Raw genomic sequence first — 16,711 nt, forward strand, 5'->3', positions numbered from 1 at the left:
TCCATAGTCTCTCATGGTTCGTCTCCCCCTCCGATTTCCCCCCCTTCATTCTTCCCCTCCTGCTATCTTCTTCTTCTTTTTTTTTTTTTGACATATAATGTATTATTTGTTTCAGAGGTGCAGATCTGTGATTCAACAGTCTTGCCCCCTACTTTGAACCTGGGGGTTCAAAGCCCATCTTAGACTTGGTATCCACTGCTCTTTCTATAGTAGACAAATTTGGGGCATTTACTCATCAGTTAGTTAGTTGTCAGTATTACACTTATGTCTCAGAATTGCACCTAGCCACAGAGGATGGCTCTGGGGAGCCATGCTTATTCTCTCTGAATTTGTCCCCTGGACCACATTTGACTGGACCAAGGTAGACACAACCCAAACTGCTGCCTCCTGGGAACAGAATTTGGGCCTTAGGCTGGGGCCAGAGGGAAGGTATAAACTCTAAATATCTAGGTGGTTCTCAGGGTCAATGGGGGTGAAATTGAGGGGAAGCCAGTGGAAATAAATGGAACCGATGGTCTGGACAGGGCCTGAGGCCTGAATGCAAATCCAGGGTAAAGAGTTTTAGCTGGGGGAGGGGAGCAAGTACTTTCACCTTGATGCATACTTGGTTGGTCTGTGGTTACCTATACAGGTGGGTGAGAGCCAGTGCAAGGGATGGGGGTTGGGGGGTCAGCGAAGTATTGGAAAAGTGAGGGATGGGTGTGGAGAATTGAGAAAGAGCACAAAGAGGCAGAGATAAGGGAGGGACTGAAAAATGGTTCAATTTGATAGTTTCCAATGAGATACCTAGGTCTCTATCTGATAAGTTTCCTTTCTGATTAAGTAGATTTTGGTCATTTTCAGGTAAAAAGACATGTCTATAAATTTTATAACCTCCACAGTGATTACATTTTTAAATAATAGAAAATTTAGAGGAATATCTAAATAGCAAGCAAGATCCAAAATTATGTTAACACACTGTAGGTAACTGCAGTCCTACTGAGCACTGTTCAGGAAAACCAAGATCCTGTTCTGTCCTTCACTTTAAAAACAAAAAACAGACTAGGTAATAAAACATACATGGAATTTAATAAAACTAAATGTAAACATTAATCTTTAATTAAAAAATTATACAGAATTGGGGTGACCGGTTTAGCAGCATTTTATTACAAAGAAACCTGGAGTTTTGGTTAACCACAGGCTTAATAAGAGGTAATAGTAAAGAATAGGGGCTAAAAGACACATAGTTTCAAAGACCTGATACTAAATTAAAATTAAGAATCTTCTAGGGTAGGGGCGCCTGGGTGGCTCAGTCATTAAGCGTCTGCTTTCAGCTCAGGTCATGGTCCCAGGGTCCTGGGATCGAGCCCCGCATGCAGGTCTCACTGCTCAGTGGGAAGCCTGCTTCTCCCTCTCCCGCTCCCCCTGCTTGTGTTCCCTCTCTCGCTGTGTCTCTCTCTGTCAAATAAATAAATAAATAAATAAAATCTTAAAAAAAAAAAAGAACCTTCTAGGGTACCCAGAAGCTAATCAGGGTCACCTGGATTTAATCTCAAGGAATCCTGGCTGGATTAGGTTTTTTCTAAGACAGCCCAAACTTAGTCAATTATAGTATATTGTATTATGCTTAATGAATAAGCCTGAAACACAGAACTAAATAAGCTAATGTAACGAAACACACTCAGAGAAAAACAATTCTTTTTTTTTTTTAAGATTTTATTTATTTATTTGAGAGAGAGAATGAGATAGAGAGAGCACGAGAGGGAAGAGGGTCAGAGGGAGAAGCAGACTCCCTGCTGAGCAGGGAGCCCGATGTGGGACTCGATCCTGGGACTCCAGGATCATGACCTGAGCCGAAGGCAGTTGCTTAACCAACTGAGCCACCCAGGCGCCCCAAGAAAAACAATTCTTAAGAAATCATTTTTACCTGTTGCAAATATTTTTGAAGTAATAAGAATAATACATGCTTATTTTAACACATTCAAAAATTATAGATGGGTATACAAAAAAAGTGAAATCTACTTCCCCTATTCTAGCCCCACTTCCTAAAAGCAATCATTGTTTACAGATTGGTGGTGCATTTCCAGATTTGTTTATGCTTATTTATATATATGAGCATATATATAAATATATATATAAATAATTTAAAAAATAGAAGTGGAGTCCTACTACACATACACATACATATGCATGCATGTACTCATCCATGTGTGAACATTTATAGTTCCCATTTTTAAAATAAACGTGCAGAAGACTACTGCACTGTAAGAATTTGTCCACTCCTTTTTTAAAAAAGATTTTATTTATTTGAGAAAGAGAGTGCTCATGGGGAGGGGGAGGGTCAGAGGGAGACGCGGACTCCCCGCTGAGCAGGGGCTAAACTTGCCTTGGGGCTTGATCCCAGGAGCCTGGGATCATGACCTGAGCCCAAGGCAGACACTTAGTGGACTGAACCACCCAGGTGCCCCTGTCTACTTTCTTGATAGACCGATAGCTTATTTCCATTTTTAAAAATTAAAAACAATGCTGCAAAGAACATCCTTATATATGTATCCTTATACATGTCTTCTAACTTTTTTGTAGGCTACGTTTCTAGTTGTGAGTGGGTCATAGCATAAGGGTGTTTAAAATTTTGAGGGACCACATTGCCTTCCAAAAATTCTGCATCCCTTGACACTCTCACTAATAGGATATGAGGGGCTTATTCCCCACACCCTAGGCAATACTTATTATCAAATTTTTTTGCCAAAATTATACTGTTTGGCTTTTGGGCTCTGAGCCAAGAATCTTGATCATATTAGATAGTTACGGGGCTCCTTGCCCAGAGATCTTACAATCCATGAAGGGGAGGATGGCTGAGACCTCATTTTGGAATATAAACTCTATAATCTGTACGCAACAGTTGAATACACACCACACCTGTGAGTCCTGGTGGCCGCCCCTGCCAGGGCAAGCCGAAGCCTAAGTCAGGCAGTCTGTCCTGGTCCAGACCAGGTTCCTCTTCTCTCAGGTTCTGGGAAGTCAGGGGTGAGGACTCTACACCGTTGGCATGTGCATGCCCACTTACTTTCAATTTTAAAATTCTGTTTCTACCCTGTCTCAAAGGGCAGGCAAATCATGTCAATGGAAGACTATTTATTTATTGCGAGCTTGGCTACCTATCTGCCTGGCTAATGGGGAGGGCTGAGTGGTGCTGCCTGTGTTTCTCCAACCTCAGAGTTCTACCCTCACAGAGATGCTAGCAAGTTTCATTTCTGTTGAATCCTAAGCAATGCTTCTCAGTCTTTAATGTGATAGGAATTAGGGCCTTGTTAAAATGCAGATTCTGATTGCATGGCTCTGAGGTGGGGCCTGAGAAACTGAGTTTCTAGGGGGCCCCCTTGAAACCCTGGTTGTTGGCACCAGGGCACACTTCGGAATTAGAACAAAAAGTTCATTTTAGGAGAGAAGACGTTCCTGACCCAGAGGCACTAGCATTATGAAGAGCTCAGGTCCCTCACCAGACTGTTTAAATATGATTCTCCAGGGCCAAGGCATAGGTATTTAAAAACACCCCTGATGATGATAATATGTGGCTGGGGCTTGGATGGAGTGAGGTGGTTCTCAGATTGTCTTCAGACAGCAGCAGCATGGGGCGGGCGGGGGAACAGGGAATGTGTTAGACATGCAAATTATCAGGCCCACCCTGCCTCCTAAATCAGAAACTTTCAGAGAGAGCGCACCAATCCTTGTTTTAACAAGCTCTCCGGGGCCTCTGACCTTCGCTAAAGTTTGAGAACCACTCTTGACAGAGCCATCCTCCAAGATTTAGACTCATGGTTTTTTTTTTTTTAAGATTTTTTTTAATTTATTTTTTTCTTATGTTATGTTAATCACCATACATTACATCATTAGTTTTTGATGTAGTGTTCCATGATTCATTGTTTGCGTATAACACCCAGTGCTCCATGCAAACGTGCCCTCCTTAATACCCATCACTGGGCTAACCCATCCCCCCACCCGCCTCCCCTCTAGAACCCTGTTTCTCAGAGTCCATAGTCTCTCATGGTTCCTCTCTCCCTCCGATTTCCTCCCCTTCGTTTTTCCCTTCCTGCTATCTTCTTCTTTTTTTTTTTTTTAACATATAATGTATTATTTGTTTCAGAAGTACAGATCTGTGATTCAACAGTCTTACACAATTCACAGTGCTCACCATAGCACATACCCTCCCCAATGTCTATCATTCAGCCACCCCATCCCTCACACCCCCTGACCACTCCAGCAACCCTCAGTTTGTCATGGTTCTTAACCCTGATTGTGCATCAGACCTGCTAAGTAAGCAGCCTGATAAAGCCTGGGCTGCACCCCCATTTTTTTCTGATTCCAAAGATCTGGAGAGGTTCCTGGGAGTGTGTGGCTTTAAAAGCATCTGGGGAATGTGGATTTAGTGGCTGAGCAGAGGGGTGGTAGCCCTTCAACATAGAATGGTGGTCTATGGCCCCTGGCTTGTGCGGTACAGCGTTCGCCCCTTCGTCCCACATTAATCAAACCCCATCATGTGCCAACACTATGTCGAAGATAGCACTGTGGAACACCTATTAGGTACCAGGCGTTTTTTTTTTTAAAGATTTTATTTATTTGACAGAGAGATACGTAGTGAGAGGGGAACACAAGCAGGGGGAGTGGGAGAGGGAGAAGCAGGCTTCCCGCCAAGCAGGATGCCAGATGCGGGGCTCCATCCCAGGACCCTGGGATCATGACCTGAGCCGAAGGCAGACACTTAACAACTGAGCTACCCAGGTGCCCCAGGTACCAGGCATTTTATACACTAGACCCACAACAGTCTGGCAAAGTGGACGTACTACCACTTTACAGAAGAGAGCCCCTAACCCAGGTCAGTTATGACTCCAAAACCTGGACTCCCTGCCACCCCCCAAATCTAATCTGTGCAGACGTGGGAGGCCTCTGTGTTCAATCTTCAGTGGTTTATTTTGTGAAATTGGAGATACATTCGTAATTTTAGCGGGTGTAACATTCACCTTTCAGTTCCTCTGAGGGGGAGAGAGATGGTTTCAATCTTTAACTTAGGCAAATTGATGTTCTCTGTGTGTGAAAAAGACTCTCCTCGTCAGAGGGCAGGTGCTTGGAGGGTAGGGTGATCAGATGAAATACAGGTTACCCAGTTACATTTTAATTTAAGATAAATAACAAATAGTTTTTCTAGTGTAGTCTACGTATTGGTTTTCTAGCATAAGGTATGTGCCCCATATATCACACAGGGTATACTTATATGAAAAATTATTTATTGTTTACTGGAATTCAAATCTAACTGGGCATCCTATATTTTTATTTGCTAAATCAGGCAAGCTTATTACAGTGGGTTTTCTGGCCCAGGTGATGAACATGCTCCATCTCCTTGTGATCAGTGATGCTCCTGTTTTAGAAGCTCACAGCTAAGGCTGGCGGAGGGGCAGAAGACAAATTCACCTGGTCTTATTAGGTTCTGCAATAATCGAGATAATCAGACACAGGCTTAGTCTAATAATACTTTAAAAAAATAGCACTTACTATATGCCAAGGACTACACCATGAGTCTTTTGCTCACTTTTTATTTATTATCACAACCCTATAAGTAGGCCCAGTGCTAGTATCACCATTTAACAGATGAGAAAACTGAGGCCCAAAACAGCTTGGTGACTGGTCTAAGACAGGGTTTCTCAGCAGTGCCATTATCAAAATCTGGGACCAGATAATTCTTTGTTGTGGGGACCGTCTATTCTGTGCACCGAGGAATGTTTACTGGCATCCCTGGCCTTTACTCATTAGCTGCCAGTAGTATTTCCTCAGTTGTAACAAACTTGTCTCCACATGTTACCAAATGTCCCCTGGGGACAAATTCACCCCTCGTTGAGAACCACCGATCTAAGATTTGATAGCTGTTAAGACGTTGAGCCAGCATCAGGACCCAGGCAGCCTGCCCCAAAGCTTATGTTCTTAGACAAGGCAACAATTTCATCCAGAAAAAAGTTCAGAAATCAAGAGGAGTTGATCATATCACATTTATTTGGAAGAAAATCATTTGAAAAATGGCATGCAGAGCTTTTGCGTGACCTATTATTATTGCAGCTTGATTTCCGCTTTGGGTGTTATCACAGAGCTCTGTAAGGTTCAGAGTGGATCATGCCTGGACCTTGTGGGCATTTAATATGGTTGTTGAAATATGGCATGAATGAGAAGAAGGTCCCGCTTGTTACGGGGAAGGTTCTCCCTGCCTTGAAAAGAGAATGGGCTTGACCGTGGTTCTCAGGCCATCCTCTTGTAGCCTGAGGAATGCATAACACCCCTCACTCCCCTCTCCATACTGAGGGCAGCAAAACCCTGACCCTGCCAGACCTCACCATTCCATCACTGTTCATTCATTCATATTTGGTTTTTTTTTTGCTCTTTTTTCATTGAAGTAAAATTCACATAACATGAAATTAACCATTTTAAGGCATACATTTCCGTGGCATTTGGTATACTCGCAGTGGTTGTGCTACCATCGCTCCTATGAGCACTGCCTAGTTGCAAAATATTTCCTCACCCCAGAAGGAAACCTTGTACCCATCAATCATTCCCCATTCCCCTTTCTGCCAGCCTCTAGCAATGACTGGTCTGCATTCTGTCTCTACAGATTGATGTATTCTGATATTTCATATAAATGAAATCATACAATTGGGAAATTTTGTGTCTGGCTTCTTTCATTTAGCCTAATATTTTTGAAGTCCATACATATTTCATTCCTTTATTTTTCCAACAGCTACTTATTGAACACCTACTATGCACCAAGCACTGGGGATGATGAAGTGTAAACTCACAGAGCTTACATCCTATTGAAAGAGACAGATGATAACCAGATGCTACGGTCTGAATGTTTGTACCACCAAAATTCGTATCTTAAAATCCTAGTGCCCAATGTGGTGGTATAAGAAGGTGGGGTCTTTGGGAGGTGCTTAAGTCACAAAGGTGTAGTCCTCATGAGTGGGATGAATGTTCTTATAAAAGAGACCCCGCAGAGCTCCTTAACCCTTTCCAGCACATAAGGACACAGTGAGAAGAAGGCACCAGCTATGGACCAGGAAGATTCACCAGAACACAGACAGCTGGTGCCTTGATCTTGGCCTTTCCAGTCTCCAGAACTGTGAAAAATAAATTTCTGTTATTTATTATTTTTATTATTTTTTTTTTATGAGAGACTCTTTAAAAAAAGATTTTATTTATTTATCTGAGAGAGAGAGAGAGACAGTGCCCATGCACATATGCATGTGCAGGAGTGTGTGGGGGGGCATGGGGAAAAGAAGAGACTCTCAAACAGGCTCTGGGCCCAGTGCAGGGCTCAATCTCACAACCCTGAGATCATGACACTAGCCGAAACCAACAGTCGGACACTTAACCAACTGAGCCACCCAGGCTCCCCTCTATTGTTCATAAGCCACCCAGTTTGTGACTTCTCATTATAGCTACCCGAATGGACTAAGATACCAGAATAAATCAGTAAAATATTTGCAGTTTTAAAAGGGATGGCCAGGGAAGACCTCACCCCCCCAAAAATGGTCTTGAATAGCCTGAGGGGCATGAGGAAGTTAGCCTGCAAATAACTGAAGGAAGAACACCTTAGACAAGGGAACAGAAAGTGCAAATATCCTGAGACAGAAGTTTGTTTACGTGTTTGCAGAATATTCTGGAGTCACCGGAAGAGAGTGGACAAGGAGAGGGTAGGCGATAAGGCCCAAGAGGCAGCAGGAAGCTACACGAAAGGCCTTATAGGTAGGGTAACTATGTAACTTATAATCCAAACTAGACTGCTTTTGAGGGGGAAAGCAATTGCTCCTAAATTATTCTGGGCAATCAGGTATAAACTGGGATTATTCTAGGCATGCTGGATCATAGCAAGGATTTAGCTTTTACTCTGAGTGAGATGGGAAGTCACTGGTGGGCTTTGAGCAGAGCTGGGCCATGACCTGGCTTGAGACCTTCACTCTGGTTACTGTGTTGAGAGGGTGAGAAAGGATGGCAAGGGCAGCAGCAGGGGGAAGCAGTGAGCGACCCTTGTAGGACCACAGGTGAGAGGTGATAGGGGCTTGGATCAGGATGACAGTGGAAAGGGAAGTGAGAACTGGTCACGTTCTGGATGTAATTTCAGGTAAAACCAATAGGATTGCTGACCAACAGGCTGTGGGTGTGAGAGAAAGAGAGGAGCTAAAGATGACTCCAGGAGAAGGCTGGAAAAAGAAGCGATTTGGGGGCATATCATGTTGCAGGTCCAGTTCCCAGGAAGCTGACTCTGAGATGAAATCTGCAGGGAGCAAGTTTGCTGGCCATTGCTTGTAAGGTCAGCACCTGGGGGCGAAGTGAAGGAAGTGGGATCAGGCAGAGGAAGTTGCTGGGATGCCATGTGGTCCCAAAGAGGAACTCAGCCAACCTCAGGAAGGAACTTGGAGGCTGGGCAGTCTTCAGATTTACCTAAACTGGGTCAAAGTAGTCAGTCAGGTCTCCTACTTGACATCCTACCTGAGGGGCCCCAGTTGGAGGCCACCTTGGGAAGGGTGTGATCTTGGGCGGGTTAGTTCTCCACAGTGGAGCAAGCTCTAGTGCGAAGTCAGCGCTGAGCTGTCAGCCACCAACACTCAGCAGCTGGGGGAGAAGAATCTGGTGAGGAGCTCAATTTCAGACCTGAAGTTTGATATGTAAGGGAGACGGTAAATGACTCTTGTTCCTTTTCTGATACCAGGGGACTGTACAGTCTCTCAGTTCCTTCAAGGTGGTTCTCAACCCATACTGTTCCCATGCTTACCCTGAACCACTAGAGAGGCACTGTCCCAGAGAGATACAATTCTAGCCATATATCTAGTTTAAAGTATTGTAGTAGCCACACTCAAAAAGTTCAAAGAAATAAGTGGCATTAACTTTAATAGTATCTGCTATTTAGGGGCGCCTGGGTGGCTCAGTCGTTAAGCATCTGCCTTCGGCTCAGGTCATGGTCCCAGGGTCCTGGGATCGAGCCCCACATCGGGCTCCCTGCTCAGCGGGGAGCCTGCTTCTCCCTCTCCCACTCCCCCTGCTTGTGTTCCCTCTCTTGCTGTGTCTCTCTCTGTCAAAAAAAAAAAAAAAAAGAATATCTGCTATTTAACCTAAACGATCCAAAATATTATCATTTTAATAGATAAGCAATATAAAAATCCTAATGAGATATTTGACTTTTTTATGCTAAGTCTTCAAAATCTGGTATATACTTTACATTTACATTACAGCCCATTTCAACTTGGACTGGTCACATTTCAAGAGCTCCATAGCCATGTGTGGCTAGTGGCCACTACATCAGACAGCACAGTTCTAGGGGTCCTCCAACCTGCCAAATCTTCATTGGCTATTGGCCTTTGCACTTGACAGTCTCACTTTCAGCATCACTTCTACTGGAAGATTCCCAAGGCAGGTCAGGGGGCCATATTCCACTGTAGCACCACACTGAGGAGTGATTGTTTGTTTATTTGCCTGCCTGCTCACCAGAAGCCATGTGCCCTATTCACTGTGGTAACCCCAGTGCCCAGCACAGTGTTGGACACAGAGTACATACTCAGTGATTTTATCATGGGGAAATTATAGCAACATTCTATTTGTATATAATTTGGGAGTCAGGAGGCTAATAGAGGCACAGATTTTTCTCTCTTTCTCCTCTTCTGGCCTTGCAACAATACCAGGATTGATGGAGACATACCTAGACCTTCCTCTGGGAATCCAGCTGAACTTGAGACAGTGTGCCCTGAGTGGCATTAAGAGGCTTTACCTAACAGAAATGGTTTGAACAGTCCTTTGAACAGGGCACTATCACTTTCCTTTTGTTGTTTTCCTTTCCCTTTGTTCTTTCATTTTCCATTTCTTTGACAACAGCCCCCAGATTAAAGCACCTGGGACTGAACATCCATGAAAAGAAGCCACAAAATGCAGAAGTGATGGTGACCATAGGTAACTCACTGCAGTGGAAAATCAGAAGTGTGAGGAGTGGGGAGACTGTTGAGACTTCCCAAACACCATAATCTCCTGGCATTAGGGCTTGGGCAGCAAGTGATGTGGGTTCCTGAAAACCCACAGTGGGTGTTGCCTGATCTTCTCCCTCTGAAATGTGTTGCTTTCCTCTTTGGTGACGATGGCTTACTTGCCTTGTTACATGCTTGAACTGTTGTGTGAGCATAGCTTCTTTCTTTTTCTTTAAGAGAGAATTTGGCAAAAAATGTTCATGCTAAACAATGGAAACTCCCATTTTCCAGTTATCTTCAAATTAAAAAAACCTTTTCATTATGAATAATTTTGGACATACAAAAGGGAAGGAGATAGTATAAGGAACTCTCAAGTTCCCATCACCAAGCTTTAACAACGATCAACTCATGGCCAATCTTTTTTTTTTTTAAAGTAGATAATTTATTTGTTTTTACTTTTTTTATAAATATTTTTATTTATTTATTGAGAGAGAGAGAGAATGGTAGAGAGAGAGCACAAGAGGGAGGAAGGTCAGAGGGAGAAACAGACTCCCCGTCGAGCAGGGAGCCCGATGCGGGACTTGATCCAGAGACTCCAGGATCATGACCTGAGCCGAAGGCAGTCGCTTAACCAACTGAGCCACCCAGGCGCCCATAGCCAATCTTTTTTCATCTATATCTCTGCCTACTCCCCCCACACATTATATTTTAAAAACAATTCCAGATAGCACAGATCTGAGATATCATCTACAAATATTTAAGCATGCATCTGAAAGAGGTGTTTTTGTTGTTGTTGTTTTTAGCTTGGAAAAATGACTTTGGCTTCCCTTGCTACCTCTGGTTTTTTGGTGAGATGAGAATTGCAAATCGGGTCTCCATGCTCAACGTTATGGTACATTCTTAGGTATTTAAGCGGCTGGCGAGTTAATGACATGAGCAACCAGAGTTGCTATTAGCTCTTGATTTATGGAGCCACATGTTCAACTTGTATGGCGGATGTCATTAAGATCGGGCATGGCGGGCGCATTCATCTGTCTCTGCCCAGTGCTCTTCAGTCACGAACGCACTCAACAGATGGGAAATTTCATGGCCACAAATGGAATTGTTTATCCTCTCATTGTTCCCGTGTCAGCAATCAAACTAAATCCATTACCCACCAATAAAAAGATCAGCCTGCTGCCAATTCAGCCATGGAAGGAACCGAAGCTATGTTGAAGGGATTTAGAGTTTTAGAAGGGATAAAAAAGTAATAAGCCACATAAAAGTTAAGACTCGAGAGAAGAGTTTGAGTCTCTCATTTTAAAGCTGAAGGTTTTAAGGGATTTAAAAGGGAAGGCCTAGAAATTCAATCTTTTCTGTAACATAAAATATACTCTAGAGACCTTTAATTATAATATTGCATAGCTTTTATTGTGTGTTGATGGCTTTATTTCATTTAAAATATCAAAAGCACTAACATTGGGCTTTGAAGAAAAAGGAAATGTCAGATTCATAATGGAAAAGCTGCTAAGATGTTAATGGTGTTACTAATGGTAGGAAGATTTTCTTTTGTGTAGGTAAATAGTTGTCTATTCTTTACAAAGTTATCCCTCATTGGCCTAGATAGGAGGGTTCTCTGTGCATTGATCTGTAAGAGGGGGCTCCTAAATTCTGTGGACCCCCCCAGGCTGCCCTCCCAATGTTCTTAGTGGTCCAGGACTTTAAAAGGCATATCTTAGAACACTTTTTGCTTTTTGACAGGTTGTTTTTATATCAGGCTATAGTGGGCAAGAGATAGTTGTTCTCCTGCTCATTAGTTGTAGCTGAGGATCTGGGGTATGTAGGCTTTGCATTTATTTAGTTGAAAAGTTTGAGATTTTGGCCAAGGAAAAATCAGATTGTCTGAGTAGGAAGAAATCAGACCAGTTGTTTCATGCTCTCCTTCCCATTCTTTGTTGCCAAGTTATTGATAACTTACTGCTGTCTGTGCGAGCTGTCATACTAGGTGATAAGTATCTAGAGATGATTAAGACAAAGTCTTTTACCCTTGGTTAACAGATTAGAGGGGGAGCTCGACAAGGCAATAAATGATTGCACAAAGAGTAAGACGTACTTACACCACAGGGTGATCTGCATCCTCTGCATGCAGAGAATGTCATGGGCAGAGGAGACCTCAACAAGGGTTCCTTGATGCCCCTAGGGAGGAGGGTGAGGCTGCAGTGAAGGGTCCACGTGGGGACAGGGGGATGGTCAGGGAGGCAGGGGCAAGATCCTGGCAGCTTTGCCTTCTGCTATAGGCTGTGTGCCTTCTCTTGAAGGATTTTAATTAAAGGAAAGACATGGTCGACAATTTGGGTTTTATAAAAACCATCCTGGGGCCAGTGTGGAGAATGGATTGCTGCGGGTTAAGAAATGGAGGCAGAGAAGCCATTAAGAAGGTGACTGAAGTGATCCAGGTGGGGGGTGGTGGGCCTGAACCGAGGAGGCTGTGTATGTGTTTGGGGTGAAGAGGAAGGTGTAATAATGACTCATAAGGTTGTTGAAATGACAACATTGAAAGATATGTAAAATGTTTAGAATAGAACTTGTATAATCTACCCTTAGTTCATGTTAACTCGTATTTCTTGTTCTTCTTTGGGAATGAGTACTTCCCAGTGGTCATAAGAACACAGAGGAAGAACAGGAAGAGGGATAGGAGGAGAAGGGAGAATTAGGGGATGGGAAAGTTAAGACTCGAGAGAAGAGTTTGAGTCTCTCATTTTAAAGCTGAAGGTTTTAAGGGATTTAAAAGGGAAGGCCTAGAAATTCAATCTTTTCTGTAACATAAAATATACTCTAGAGACCTTTAATTATACTATTGCATAGCTTTTATTGTGTGTTGATGGCTTTATTTCATTTAAAAAATCAAAAGCACTCAAATTGGGCTTTGAAGAGAGAAAGGACACTGTAGTGAGAAGAGAGTGTTTTGCCCAGTATCTCCTGGGGTCTGCCCTACAGGAAACTTTACCTGCTGATGAGACTCGATGAAGGAGAGGCGAGCATGGTGTTGGAGGTGTTGGAGGTCTTGTTAGGTGGTGAGAGTTTGGGGAAGCCTGAGGTCAAAGTCACTCAGCCAGGAAAGCCTACCCTCCCTGGGCAGCCATTGTGGCTGAACCTGTCTATTCCATAAAGCTGTGTGTGAAAGATTTGCTCTTTTTTCTGGATGACCAGCTCCTGCCATTTTTTTCTGTTCTGATATTCCATGATGTTTATATTTGATATTTTTTAGTCACTGTTACTAGCACAATTGTGCAAACACTAAGCTGGCTGAAGCATGTAGATGATTTGGTTTAAGGAACTCTTTCTACTTCTGGAAAGTAGAAAGTACTTTCTACTAGAAGCTTCTGTATAAGATACAAACAATGTTAGATTTGTCCAAGAAACCAGAATGATGACTACCTTCCTCCTTCCCTCCCTCCTTTCTCCCTTTTCTTTCCTTCTTTCCTTCCATTTAGCCATTCAGCCCACAAATATTATTGAGCTGCTCTAACACTATTAAGATAATTTACCAACTGGAGCTGTGGCTTCTTCAGGAACCAAGCTGCAAATATGCTGATCTGTTTCCCCTGCTGGATTATGTGCTCCTTTGGAGGCAGGGGGCTCTCTTCTATCCACATTTGTGTCCCCAGAACCTGACACAGGATTTCATACTAAGTGGTTGTTAAGAGGGAGATCTGCGGGCGCCTGGGTGGCTCAGTCGTTAAGCGTCTGCCGTCTATTCAGGTCATGATCCCAGGTCCTGGGATCGAGCCCCGCATTGGGCTCCCTGCTCCGTAGGAAGCCTGCTTCTCCCTCTCCCACTCCCCCTGCTTGTGTTCCTGCTCTCGCTGTGTCTCTCTCTGTCAAATAAATAAATAAAATCTTAAAAAAAAAAAGAGGGAGATCTGTGTCTCTGTTCAAATTACTTGCTACCACTTGCTAGCAGTGACCTTGGTCAATTATAGAGCTCTCTGAGGCTTGATATTATCATCTGTAAAATGGGGACAATAGCAATATCCACCCCATTAGGCTGTTTTGAGCAATTAAATGACATAACACACCTAAAGCACTTATAGTGCCTGGCTCATAAGGGTTCAACCACGCTATCAGTAGTAGGTTTACAGTAAATGTTATTGAACTGATTCCCTAGGACTTAGCATAAGTCTATTAATTTGCATGTAACTTTAGGCAAAGCACTTTACCTCTTGGAGTCTCTATTTTTAAAAGGTTTATCTGAAAACTGGAAATTATAATACCTGCACAGTTACCTTAACAGGATTATAATGGAAATGGAGAAGATTGCTTTCTCATTAATTATATAAAAATAACTTAACTCCAGTAAATTATCTAAGCAAAAACATCAGAGAAAAATAAAAGCTACTGTGTTATTATATTATTTTTAGTTCATAAAGAGCACCTATAAAACTCTACAGCTAACCTTACAGTTCTAGTCTGCATGCTTTTCCCTTAGGATCAGGAACAGGCAAGGATATCTGCTCTCACTGCTCTTATTCAATATAGTACTGGAAGTTCTAGCCAGTGCAATAAATCAAGAAAAGCAAATAAAAGGTGTACATATTAGAACTGAGGAAATCAAACTATCCCTATTTGCAGATGACATAATTGCCTATGTAGAAAATCTCAAGGAATCAGAGATGTTGCAGGATATAAGATACACGTGCAAAAATCAATCACAGTTCTATATACTAACAATGTGGAAACAGAAATTTTAAAAAATACCATTTATAATTACTGTAAAGAGAATGAAATACTTAGGTATAAAAGTAACAAAATATGCCTATGAACGGTGTCCTAAAAATTACAAATGCTGATGAAATGAAATGCTGATCTAAATAAGTGGAGGGGCACCTGGATGGCTCAGTTGGTTGAGTGTCCGACTTTTTTTTTTTTTTTAAAGATTTATTTATCTGACAGAGAGAGACACAGCGAGAAAGGGAACACAAGCAGGGGGAGTGGGAGAGGGAGAAGCAGACTCCCTGCTGAGCAGGGAGCCCGATGCAGGACTTGATCCCAGGACCCTGGGATCATGACCTGAGCCGAAGGCATACGCTTAACCGACTGAGCCACCCAGGCACCCCTGAGTGTCTGACTCTTGATTTCAGCTCAGGTCATGATCTCAGGGTCATGAGGTCAACTGCATTAGGCTCTGTGCTGGGCTTGGAGCCTGATTAAGATTCTCTCTCTCCCTCTCCCTCTGCCCCCAACCCCGCTCATGCGCACACACTCTCTCAAAAAAAAAAAAATTAACTCAAAATGGATCATGGACTTAAATGAAAAACTAAAACTTTTAGGAAAAAAATTTAGGATAGAATTATAGAGCTCTATGGCTAATCAGAGTTCTTAGTTAGACTTGACACCAAAAGCATGATGCATAAAAGGAAAAAAATGATACATTGGACCTCATCAAATTAAAACTTTTTGCTCTGTGAAAAAGCACCCTGTAAGAAGATGAAAAGACAAGCAGTGGACTGGGAGAAAGTATTTGCAAGCCCCATATTTGTCAAAGGACTTACATAAAGAATTTTCAAAACTCGACAGTAAAAAAATAATCCAGTTAGAAAATAGGCAAAGACATGAACAGACATTTTAGCAAAGAGGATATACAGATGGCAAATCAGCACTAGAAAAGATGTTCAACATCATTAGCCATTAGAGAAATGCAAATGAAAACGGCAACAAGAGCTCGCTACATGCCTCCCAGGATGGCTAAAATAAAAAACAGTGGTAACAGAGAATGCTGGTGGGATGTGGAGAAACTCACACGTTTCTGATGGGAATGTAAAACGGTGCAGCCCCCTGAAACAGTTTGGCAGTTTCTTACATAACTAAACAAGTGCTTACCATATGGCATTCTTAGACATTTAACCCAGAGAAACAAAAACTTATGTTCATCCAGAAACCTGTACACAGTCTTTCATAGCAGCCTTATTTGTAATAGCTCCAAGCTGGAATCAGTCAAAATGTCCTTCGGCGGCTGAATGGTTAACAGCGGCACATTCACACCATGGAATACAACTTATAATAAAGAAGGAACTATTGGTACACGGAATAGCTTAGATGAATCTCGGAGAATTATGCTGAGTGGAAAAAAAGCCAATCTCAAAAGGTTTCATGCTTAAAATGTACGAAGTTATAGAAATAGGAAATAGATTAGCAGTCGCCAGGGACTGGGGAGGGAGAGAAATGGTTATGGCTCTAAAAGGGTAGCATCGACGTGGATGCAACTGGAGGGTATTATGTTGAGCGATATAAGTCAATCAGAGAAAGACATGTATCATATGACCTCACTGATGTGAGGAATTCTTTTTTTTTTTTTTTAAAGATTTTATTTATTTATTTGAGAGAGAGGGAATGAGAGATAGAGAGCACAAGAGGGAAGAGGGTCAGTGGGAGAAGCAGACTCCCTGCTGAGCAGGGAGCCCGATGTGGGACTCGATCCCGGGACTCCAGGATCATGACCTGAGCCGAAGGCAGTCGCTTAACCAACTGAGCCACCCAGGCGCCCTGATGTGAGGAATTCTTAATCTCAGGAAACAAACTGAGGGTTGCTGGAGTGGTGGGGGGTGGGAGGGATGGGGTGGCTGGGTGATAGACATTGGGGAGGGTATGTGCTATGGTGAGGGCTGTGAATTGTGTAAGACTGTTGAATCACAGACCTGTACCTCTGAAACAAATAATACATTATATGTTAAAAAAAAAAAAGAAGATAATAGGAAGGGAGA

This window comes from Eumetopias jubatus, unplaced genomic scaffold (genome assembly GCF_037043125.1).
Source record: "Eumetopias jubatus isolate StellerSeaLion01/CBP00866 unplaced genomic scaffold, mEumJub1_p1.0 scaffold_4, whole genome shotgun sequence".
Classification (NCBI taxonomy): Eukaryota; Metazoa; Chordata; class Mammalia; order Carnivora; family Otariidae; genus Eumetopias; species Eumetopias jubatus.